General features: G+C 36.2%; 1 protein-coding gene across 2 annotated transcripts in view; it reads right to left on the reverse strand.

Moving 5' to 3' along the window:
* CTNNA3 (catenin (cadherin-associated protein), alpha 3) overlaps positions 1–12,589 on the reverse strand; it is a 1,923,005-nt gene that overhangs the window by 1,888,071 nt on the left and 22,345 nt on the right. Inside the window, exon 1 of one of the 2 annotated variants that reach the window (XM_010852148.1) lies at positions 5,443–5,531. The exons of the other annotated variant lie outside the window; for it this stretch is intronic. The gene's annotated coding sequence lies outside the window, so the exon portion shown is untranslated. Of the gene's footprint in view, positions 1–5,442; positions 5,532–12,589 lie in introns of those variants that run through there. 2 annotated transcript variants of the gene reach the window in all.

The following is a 12,589-nucleotide window of genomic DNA, read 5'->3' on the forward strand; positions in this document are numbered from 1 at the left end:
AAGAGTTGGACCATAAAGAAAGCTGAACACTGAAAAATTGATGCTTTTGAACTGTGGTGCTGGAGAAGACTCTTGAGAGTCCCTTGGACTGCAAAGAGATCAATCCTAAAGGAAATCAGTCCTAAATATTCATCGGAAGTACTGATGCTGAAGCTGAAGCTCCAAACCTTTGGCCACCTGATGTGAAGAACTGACTCATTGGAAAAGACCCTGATTCTGGAAAAGATTGAGGGCAGGAGGAGAAGGGGACAACAGAGGATGATATGGTTGGATGACATCATTGACTAGATGGACATGAGTTTGAGCAAGCTCCGACAATTGGTGACGGACAGGGAAGCCTGGTGTGCAGCAGTCCATGGGTTCTCAAAGAGTCAGATATGACTGAGCAACTGCACTGAATGTACTTCAAAGTTCATCAAAGAATTATTTACAATTGCCAAGATACAGAAGCAACCTAGGTGTCCATTAACAGATGAACGTTTAAAGATGTGCTATAGATATTCAAAAGAATACTGCTGCTGCTGCTAAGTCGCTTCAGTCGTGTCCGACTCTGTGCGACCCCATAGACGGCCTCCTACCAGGCTCCTCTGTCCCTGGGATTCTCCAGGCAAGAACACTGGAGTGGGTTGCCATTTCCTTCTCCAGTGCATGAAAGTGAAAAGTGAAAGTAGTCGCTCAGTCGTGTCCGACTCTTATCGACCCCATGGACTGCAGCCTACCAGGCTCCTCTGTCCATGGGATTTTCCAGTTGGGTGGGTGCCATTGCCTTCTCCCAAAAGAATAATATCTAGCCATAAAAAATGAAGTTTTGCTAATTGTAATAACATAGATGGACTGAGAGAGTACTCTGCATGGTGAAATAAGTCATACAGAGAAAGACAAATACTGTATATTATCATTTATATGCGGAATCTAAAAAATAAAACAAACTAGTGACTAAAATGAAAAAGAAACAGAGTCACAGAAATAGCAAACAAACTAGTGGTTACCAGTGCTAACAGGGGAGGGCTCCTGCCCTGTAAATAGGCTACAAGGATACATTTTACAGCACAGGAAATATAGCCAATATTTCAAAATAACTACAAATGGAGTATAATCCATAAAAAATTTTGAGTCACTATGTTGTACACCTGAAATTAATATAATATTGTAAATCAACTATGCCTCAATATAAAGAAAAAAGATGCAAATGTAAAACCAAAAAATTTAATGATCTCATTATATATGTTTCCTTTTCTAAAAAATATCTACTTCTTTTTGTATGTATTCACAACCATCCAAAAAAAAGAAAAATGGGCAGCGATGGCAATCTGGTGCATAGTTTGTGTTCCCTAAATACTATTTTCCACTAAAAGGACTTTGGTGAAAAGGCTGATCAAAGATCTGGTGCAGGAAATGTACAAAATGAGCCTAGAACAACTTCTTGAGCTAGGAATCAAGGTTTTGGGTTTTGTCCAAAGCTTCTTGTTGTTTCATCACTAAATTGTGTCTGACTATTTTACGACTCCATGGACCATAGCCCATCAGGCTCCTCTGTCCATGGGATTTTCCAGGCAAGAATACTGGAGTGGGTTGTCATTTCCTTCTCCCAGGGATCTTTCCAACCCAGGGATCAAACCACATCCTCTTTTTGGGAGGTGGATTTTTTATCACTGACCAAGCAGGAAAGCAATCAAAAGGCTAAGTAAACAATTCAAAGGGGTTCTCAGTGGCCAAAATCAGAAAATTTGAGCATCAAAAGAATAAAAATTACAATACACTGAAACATATCGAACATATAAAAATTCAAAAACAAAAACTCATTGGTCACCTTTCAAAGTTGCTAGAACACCATCTTATTTTTCTGAAAATGGGTAAATAATGGGAAATAATCAAGCATTTTCCTGATTTCCTGATATGAACTATACTTCTGACTAATGAAATAGTAAGGGAAGCGTTCTTCTTTATAAATGATCCCAACTGTTAAAACTAACAAATAGGGGACTTCCCTCGCAATCCAGTGGTTAGGAGTCCGCCTTCCAACGAAGGGGACATGGGTTTGATCCCTGGTCATGGAACTAGGATCCAACATACCACTGAGCAACTCAGCCCACACAGCACCACTACTGAACACGCGCACTGTAAAGTCCGTGCTTTGCAACAAGAGAAGTCAATTCTCAGCAACTAGAGAAAAAAGCCCACGTGCCACAACGAAGACTTGACACAGCCAAAATTTTTAAAAATAAAATAATTAAAAATAAAAACACAAAAAAATTTAAAAAACAAAAATGTAAGCATTTAAAAAAGAATTATAGAATGATAAAGTCGCCATTTACAAACCCTTAAAAAATAATAGACTATACAGGAATTACCAGTATGAAGGCTAAAATCATTAGGTGACTGATTAACTGGGAACTATGAGAATCAGGCTTATTGTGCGTGAATGCACTGATCAAGCTTAACATTACCAAAAGTGAGACAACCCAGGCTCATGTAGTAAACTTTATATTAAATGGATACTCGACTTTCAACAAAGATGTCACAGTAACTCAATGGAAAAAAAAGATAGTCTTTTCAACAAATGGTGCTGAAATCACTGAACACCTATGCATAAAACAGGTAACTTTTTGGATTGATTCAAATAGAAATGTTCTATTTGATTATGGTGGTAATTATATGGTTGTGTATAATTGTCAGAATTCATCAAACTATAAACTTAAAAAGAGTGAATTTAATGTAGGTAAATTTTTCCTTAATAAATCTAACTTTTAAAAAATCTTTTCTGTTCATCTCTTACCTCACTGACACTGAAAATATTTCCAGATTACTTCAGTTACTATATAATTACAGATTTATATTGATATCCATTGACTCTATAAGCAGTTAGCAGATTTCTCACTAGGATCTCTGAATTAATGTTTTCAAAAGCTAATTTGTTTTCCTTAAGCATTCTTGACCACTCTGGTAATCACTCAGTTTCTTTGATGCCAAAACCTGCAACCCACTCCAGTATTCTTGTCTGGAAAATCCCATGGACAGAGGAGCCTGGCAGACTACAGTCCATGGGGTCACAAAGAGGTGGACAGGACTGAAGCAACTTAGCACAGATCTGCTTCGGGCTTCCCAGGTGGAGCTAGTGGTAAAGAATTCATCTCCCAAGCAGGAACTGCAGGAGACACAGGTTCGATCCCTGGATCAGGAAGATCCCCTGGACAAAGAAATGGCAACCCACTCCAGTATTCTTGCCTGGATAATCTCCATGGAGAGAGGAGACTGGCGGGCTACAGTCCATGGGGTTGCAAAGAATCAAACACGACTTAGAACTAAATGACAATAAAACCCTACTTAGTATCTTAAGAATATTTACTTCCCAGGTTTTAAACCTATGTGTCCAGATTATCCACAATGTCATGTCATGCAGCTGATGTGTTACAGAACTCTAAGTCAACCTGCATATGTCTTTACAAAAGTACAAAAACAAACAAAAAAAAAAGCTTTGAGTATTTTGTTTCTGTAGTGCTTTTTGTAAAAGATAACCACTTCTTATTTATTTTATTTTTAACAATGGAATAAAAAAGGAAGCCAAATCATTGTCCCTGACTCACCATGTTAATTGAATATCTGAAGATATCACTGAAAGATACTTAGCAAAATGTTAACTGCTACACTTTTGTCCTTTTTCAATACTATTGGGTGAAAGCAGTGAACTTCTAAGCTTATTCACTTTTACAGGCTGGGTTTAGCACGGTGTGCAGCTCAGAGCCCAGAGTCTTCAACACAGTAGTTGGTTTTTGAGTATTTGAAGATCAAAGTACATTAAAAAGTCCTACCTCTGAATTCCTTCCTCCTACCCAACAACTTTTTCCCACATTAAATGGATCTAGTTAATTTTGACCTAACAGAAGCTGAAATTCAAGTTAAATGTATAACCAAATTGAGTGAAAGAAAGAAAGTAACTAATCTCACTTATAAAAACCTATTCCGAAAAAATTTTAAATACCAGGACTAGATTTATACAAAATTGCCAAATATATTTTATTTAACATTAGCTTGATTGTATCTGTTCTAATATGTAGATATATGACCTTATTTAAACAACTTCTTATTGTTTCCAAACAACTAAGCCTCTTTAATCTTTCTTCTGAATTAAGTAACAGACCAAATTCCTTTCTGCTCCTAGAAAACTTAGAGCCACACTTATGCCTACATAAATCAGTGTGTGGGCTAAAAGGGCAGCAGTTCTCTAGTTTTTTTTTTCCACCAAAACACAAGTGATATTTAAAGTATATTTAATATTCACCATCCAGCATATTTTCCCCACTCTGCACTGTCACCTTTGGTAAAGACGACAGCTAGTTTGCATGAAGGTCCCCTGTAAGACTTCTATATATAAGCCTATATTTTCTCTCCCATCAATCCACCATACACCCGTGTCATAAAACCATAATCAAGAACTGCGGCAGCTCAGCCTTATTCCTGGCTCTGTCTTATATCTCATGCTTATTTTTCTTTCTACTTTCACCCCACTTTTAATTTCTCCTGCCGGGGTCCAGCCCCGGCTGATACAGGGTCTTGAATTTCACATATCCTTATAAGTCACCTTGAATCCTTTCCAGAAAAAGGTAAGGAATAAATAATCATTCTATAGATATATAGATATATAGATAGATATAGATATAGATATCTTCTTGTTTACCCTAGATAAAGCCTTAAAACTTCAAGTCCTTGCAGCCTCTTAACTATCCTCTACCATATTAAACACACAGCATCAAAATCCACAAGTTCCTATATTTTCACTTTTATTAATTCTCTTTTTAAAATATTAAGGCAACATACAGAAAATACTGGAAAAGTATACATGTCCAACCTAGGTTTAGAGCTTCATATAGAAATTAAATTGTCTGCACAAAGAGCCTGCTTGCTGCATAACTTTTATGTCTAAAAAATGTAAAGCTTCCAGTGTCTTGTATACAGTTACTCAAACAGTAATAGCTCAGCTAATAGGAATTTTTTTAATGCTTTGATATAAGACTACTATAGCTTGGGCACTGGCACATGAAAATTTGTTTTAGCGCTATTTTTAAAGCCATTAATAAATACTTCAGATAACAGAACTGAGCTTGAGCCTCTGCTCAACTGAGTCTGCCTCAATTGATGTGAAAGAAAAAATATGTAAGAGAATCACATTTCTATTTATAACAGAAATGACTGCTAATCAACTTGGAAAAGTAGATATTTATAAAGCTGGAGTTTTCATAAAGTAGTTTAGAGTTTAGTGCTATTAAAAGGAAATTAGTTATAAAAGTAATAAATACACAATACAGTAGTTTCTACTCATCCCATTTTATAGAAATAATATCTTTTAATTTCCCCCAAAGTTATCTAACCAAGTAACATATAACTTATAATTAGGATTTGCCTTAGAGCAAAGTTTGATTTTAAAAAGTTTGACACTTCACTCACCTACTGCAGGACAGAGTATTGCCCATACACAGATACTAAACCAACTGTCTAAGCAATTTCTTGTGTTTAGAAATTCAGTGCCACTATCATGGCTCACAATTTGGCTTATGATGCATTTGTAAGCAAACAGCCTGACAAGTACCCTAGTGTATTTCAGGATGACTGACAGGACACAGTGGCTCAAACAGGAAAGGGGGATGGGTGCTCTTAAAGCAACATACCAGTGAAAGGCAATATTAAACAGTAGAATCAGATTGAAATTATATTTTTTAAGTTTGCAATGAAATAACAACATATTGTGTAATAAAAGCTTTTAAATATAACTTTTCATGTCATCATGTGCCCCAAACACTGTAAATTCCAAAGTGACTTTTAGAATTTAAAATATATTTTAAATGGACGAGCAAAAGGACCTACATAATAGCCAGGGAATTTTGTTCAGTATTATGTAACAACCTAAATGGGAAAAGAATTTGAAAAAGAATAGATATATGTACATGTATAATTGAATCACTTTGCTGTACACCTGAAACGATCACAATGTTGTCAATCAACTGTACTCCAATATAAAATTAAAAGTTAAATAAAATATAGAAACAAATTTAAAACAAACATGCTATATGATACTTCCATGTACTTACCGAACTTCCAAATTACATGAGTATTTCCATTATTTTTAACAGAAATTAGGTCAGGGTACCCAGAGAAAAGTTCTCAGGGTAGGGTTTTTTTGGATTTTTTTTTTTGCCACACCGTGAGGAATCTTAGTTCCCGGACCAGAGTTGGAACCCATGCCCCCTGCAGCGGAAGCATGGAATCCTAGCTATTGGACCACCAGGGAAGTCCTGAGAAAAGCAGTTCTTATCTCACCTCGAGATATTTGCCAGTCACTGTTACAACAGTAAGTAATAAAAGTAATTTAAATAGCTTGGATTATTCAAAATTGTTATTGAAGATGGAGATAAGGAGATCTATGTATTTTGCCTCTGCTGTGTTTCTTTCCTGTGACCTACTTCCATGGTTAAAAAATAAATCATCAGGTTAGGAAATTTCAATTATGGGTATTTCCATATTAGTTTCACTTGGAAAAATATTTATTTAAGTGATACATTGACTTCATTATTCACAGTTACAATTTTTCCTATATTATCTTACAATATTCTGCACTGCTCAATCCTTTTACACAACAATCATCCCTATTTTTAAAACAAAAAAATAAAGCCATTCATTTTTAAACGCAATTCCACATTTAGCCAGCAGAGGGTATCATCTGATCCTGAAAGGCCACAGTATTGAGTCCAATGACATTTAATACTTGAACTAGGAACTGAAGTACACCATCTCAACTTTGCCTATTAATAATACTGTGTCTAGCAATATTCCATTGTTTTGCCCATATTAGTGTTTATTACTTCTCATCTGTGACAAATTATTTTGTTACATTATTTCCTCCTCTATCAATTCAATCAGATACATCAGAATTGGGTTCAATCATCAGGATGACTTTCTACAACTCTAGATTTTCTGAGACAAAAGAGCAAACAAAAACTCTATGTAAAGTTTCCAAGCTCCATTAGAAAATCCAAAAATAAATTCCAAAATATAAAAATAAACTGTACTACAAAGCAAAATAATTTTTCTTCAAAATTACATTTGAAGAATTGATATTTGTAAACCATTTAGTATTTTCTAATTGCCCTGTTTAATATTTGCTAACTGTCCATTTTATAATAGGAGCTATAAAGTAATTTTAGAAGATACATTTCTTGTTATCACTGCGTTATTTCTCATGAGCATGCAATGTTATGACTGTAACAAAGTCCTCATACAAGCTACAAATTATTTCACAATTTAATACCCATTTCAGTTTGGAAAGGCATGGGCACTGATTTGCCTGATTTATTCTAAAAATAAAGATTTTACTATATAATTAATTAAAATCCAGCTTCCAAGTGGCTCAGTGGTAAAGAATCCTCCTGCCAATGCAGGAGCCACAGGAGACGTGGTTCAATCCCTGGGTCGAGAAGATCCCCTAGAAAAGGAAATGGCAACCCACTCCCTATCTTGCCAAGATAATCCTATGGACAGAGGAGCCTGGTGGGATACAGTCCATGGGGTCTCAAAGAGTCAGACACGACTGAGCATGAATGCAGACCCAGCTAAAATCATTAACTACAACAAATTTATCTTAACCAAAGATACAAATTTTCCATGCTTCTCTAAAACTATTATCACAAACATCAAGTCTACTATTAACAATGGCAAAAATAAGACAGATCTAGAGGCTCAGAATGATCTCTCTTGTTAGGCTCGCAGGCTTGCCACTAGTGACATATCCTTTATACTAAAGAATTAAATTTTCCAAAGAGAACAGAAATAATCATTCAGTTGTGATACAAAATAGGAAATTGCAATTTATTGAAAAGAGAATTCTATTCCTTATAATGAAAGCAACTTTAGAGTTCTTCACTCTGTAAAATCACTTTTAACATCTGAATATAGCTGTTTCTTTCCTCATGTAGTTATCATGGTGGCCATGTAAAAATTATATTTCATTTGGAAATAATAACATCCTGTTATTGATTTTTTCATAAAATTTTGTAACTTTAATTTTCTAAACTGATATATTCTCTATAATACAAAATCAACACTTACAATTCTTTCTCAAATTAACTTAGAAGAAAGCATCCAGAAGGAAACTGAAAAGTCTGTTTTGCCAGTAATTTGCTTATCATTTTCACCTATCACCCACACATTTTAGAGTATACAGATAACTAATTTTTTCTTTCTGTCCTCAGTTTCCAACCCTGAGTTTCATTCCCTGATGCAGGAACTCCTGAACTCTGTCTCATTAAATGATTTCTGTTTTTGCCAGGTGCCTTAAGCACCTACATGTAAAGTCCTTGTTAGATTCTACTTGTGGCTTAAAAAAAAAAAACAAACCTTTTTAAATAATAATGCTTTGGTAGGGAGGGAAGACTGAATGATTAGCCAATGCTGCTGCTGCTGCTAAGTCGCTTCAGTCGTGTCTGACTCTGTGCGACCCCAGAGACGGCAGCCCACCAGGCCCCCCTGTCCCTGGGATTCTCCAGGCAAGAACACTGGAGTGGGTTGCCATTTCCTTCTCCCATGCATGGAAGTGAAAAGTGAAAGTGAAGTTGCTCAGTCGTGTCCAACCCTCAGCGACCCCATGGACTGCAGCCTACCAGGCTCCTCCGTCCGTGGGATTTGCCAGGCAAGAGTACTGGAGTGAGGTGCATTGCTCTAGATACTACTTATTTAAAATAATCCTTTTTACTTTTAACAAAAATGCCTCCATATAGTTTATGCTCTATTTTAAATTTTTATACACTTTTTATATAGTCTATCTTGAAAACAATGTATTACCTCCCTATTGCAGTAACATATTATTACTCATAACATATGGCTCATAACATAATATTCATACCAATAAGCAAATCTAGAGCAAGCTCTACTCTGACTACAATAGGCATGATAAGTTTGGGGTATGAGTAGCATGTGCAAATGGGTATTTGCATAGGCAGCTGGAAATTCAGAATCCTGCAACTCAGGAGAAAAATCAAGATATGATAACTATGCATTTGTGTTATGCCTTAAACTATGAGACAAGAAGAGCTGTCTCATGGCTGAGTAGAGATAAGGCATCAAGAACCCACTAAGGGTAGGAAAAGAAGGGAAGTAATGAAAACATAGGCAGAAAGGCAAGACAAACTTCAGATTCAAGCTCTGCTTTACTCTGCTTGGTCTTGTTCACACTGACTCCCATTTACCCTGGTTTCTTCATGTGCGATGAGACCTATAAAGTTGGTATAAAAGGTAATTACTTATAAAATTACTCATAGAATCCAATGAAGTACTAATTACAGTATTAAATAATTCATTAGTAAATTATTGTTATTTTGTGGAAGATAAATTTCTCATTGTGGAGTTCTACTTTTCCAAATCCAAATACCATTGAATCTTAGAAAACTACTGTGAGAGATACGAAGTAGATTGCCCATCTGATTTAAAAGTTGGTGAAGAGTCATTAAGTTCACACATTTTTATTTACAAATTAAATCCATTTCACCATTTCTACCCCATGCATGTTAATAATTTATAATTAAGTAATAAGGAATCATGGTCATTAAAATGGAAGTGCTTAACAGCTGCTTCCAAAGTTGTGACAAATGCTTAATAAAAGCAAAACATACTAACACATATTAATTAATTATGTATGTTATCTGGAGAATTGAGTATGAGATGTTTTAAGGATAGAATACAAAACTAAAAGCAAAAGAATGACAGTAAGCTTAAAAAGAATAAAATAAATAAACTTCTGTGTCTTGTTCCCACATAAGACATGAAATTGTGCCAGTTTGCTTCATTCCAGAGAAGGGAGCCAGTCAGTCACTGAGGGCTATATTTGAGAGAGAAGAAGGAAATCCTTTCTCCCACTCTCTGTTTCCAAAGATAATAACAGAAGACCAGAGCATGATGGATTTCACTACCAAGTAGCCATATTTATTTTACTCATGCTCTCGCTGACCCTCTAAAAGTCAACTCTTACTAATTTTGTATTATGGAACACAAGGAAAAAATATGTATAAAATTCATTTTTCAAAACTTACAATATCCCTAAATTATCTTAAAAAGAACTGCTATCATCCCTAAACTTAAACTGTAGCACCATTCCTATCAGTCCTTCAACTGTAGTGAAAAGAATGGTGCTTATCACAGAGTAAAGAAAAATAATTAAACTCAGTCACTAACATAGTGAGTCACTTTTTTTTGGCTCTAAATAACCCTGCCCACACCTGCACAGGATATGTAAGAGACATGGATCTGATCCCTGATTCAGGTAGATCCCCTGGAGGAGGGCATGGCAACCCACTCCAGTATTCCTGCCTGGAGAATTTCATGGACATAGGAGCCTGGTGGGCTACGGTCCATAGAGTGTCAAAGAGTCTGACATGAATGAAGCGACGTAGCACACACGCACAATTAACCCTCCCCAATAATCTGAATAACCCACACAGGCGACAAGACTCATCCCGGCTTTATTCCTCCCAGGTCTTGAATACAAAGAATTAGACTGACCCAATCAATCATGCTCCTCTGTTAAAGTTCAACTCATGGAACTGGTGGGAAAAGCCTGGGGTTGTTTTTGTTGTTGTTATTGTTGCTCTCATATTCTATATCCTTCAGTATCAGTTCCATTTCACCCCCTCATTCTGATAGGTATCCAATCTATAGTAGTTAGTGTTGGTGGTTTTCCAATCAACTTTCTGTGGCTTTTTCTACATTTTTTTATCTTTATAATGATACATATCTTTACAATGATAAATCACCTTGTGTGTGTGTGGATTTTTTAATTTACACAAACAGTATTGTAATTACTATCTCTTTCTACTTCTCAATCTCTCTCTCTCTCAGTCTCTCCTCTTAACATGACATTTTCACGGCCTACTGCTGTCGAACTATACTTGCAGCTTAGCTCATTCAACACATAGTCTCATCTCCCCCTTGCCTTTCACTGCTATGGACACAAACAAGACTAGATTTCCCAGCATTCTTTGCAACTCATAATGGCATAAGACGGAATGAGATGACAGAATGAGATGTCACCTCTTGCTTTACCTATAAAGAGGTAAAGCAACGTTGCCATGGCCCTTCACCCTTCCTTCTGTTATCTGTGGTATAAAGCCTAGACACCAAGCAGTCTTACTGCAAATCTGAGGAGGAAAGATGACAGAGCAGAACCACAGAAAGAGCTTGGGTCATTGATTGTTATCAGCTTCGAACTTCCCATCTATAGATTTCTTATTATTTGAGAAAAAGAGGAGTTCTCAATTAATATAATTGATTTCGTTCTTTTATTTTGCATTCGTAGCATTCTATTTTGTATTTTATTTTGCATCAGATGCATTTATAATGTATTTCATCTGACCATATGCCTATCCAAGTATGTTTAGGTAGTTTCCAACTGTTTAGGAAACAATGTTATAATATAATAAACATTCTCATACAAGTCTGTGTACCTCTCCAAGAGTCCCTCTATATAATTTATATATACACATATATATGTGTGTTCTGCTGTGGGTTGAATTGTGTCCTCACCTAAATTCATGTTTATATCCCAATACTCTGTACCCCAGAATATGGCTTTATAGGAAACAGGGTCTTTAGTGATGCGATTAAGTTAAAATGAGGCCATTATGATGGGCCTTAATTCAATAAAAAATTTAGTCACTCAGTCATGTCTGAGTCTTTGCAACTCCATGGAGTGTAGTCTGCTAGCTCCTCTGTCCATGGAATTCTCCAGGCTAAAATACTGGAGTGGTTAGCCATTCCCTTCTCCAGGGGATCTTCCCAACCCAGAGATTGAACCTGGGTCTCCTGCATTGCAGGCAGATTCTTTACCATCTGAACAACCAGAGAAGCCCAATTCAATATAAGTGGTATCCTTTTAAGAAGAGAGGTGTGGACACAGATACCCACAGAGGAATGACCATATAAGGATATGCGAAAAAACTTGGCCATTTGCAAGTCAAGGAGAGAAGCCTTAGGAAAACACACACACGCACACACACATCTACTGACACCTTGATCTTAGATTTCTAGCCTTCAAATTACGAGAAAATAAATTTCTGTTGTTTAAGCCTCCCATCATGTTGTAAGTTGTTATGGCAGCACTAGCAAGTAATACAATTCAGAAGTAGAATTTCTGGGTCAGAATGCATGTGAGTACTCAATTTCAACAAATATTACCAAATTGGTGTCCAAAATAATATTAGCAGCAGATCACATGGATTCACATGTGTCCCCCACCTCCTTACCAGAACAAGAGACTTCATGACATTTCAACTTCTGCCACCATGAGAGGTACAAAGTTGATCTCTCTGTCATTTTAATTTTCATTTCTGATTACCAATGTAATTGGTGATCTGTTTTAGGTTGATTAGCTAGCCATTCAACACTCCTTCTGTGAATTGCTTATCTATATATTATTTTAATTTTATTTTATTTTTAAACTTTACAATATTGTATTGGTTTTGCCAAATATCGAAATGAATCCACCACAGGTATACATGTGTTCCCCATCCTGAACCCTCCTCCCCCCCCTCCCCATACCATCCCTCTGGGT

Source organism: Bison bison, unplaced genomic scaffold (assembly GCF_000754665.1).
Source record: "Bison bison bison isolate TAMUID 2011002044 unplaced genomic scaffold, Bison_UMD1.0 scf7180017864309, whole genome shotgun sequence".
Classification (NCBI taxonomy): domain Eukaryota; kingdom Metazoa; phylum Chordata; class Mammalia; order Artiodactyla; family Bovidae; genus Bison; species Bison bison.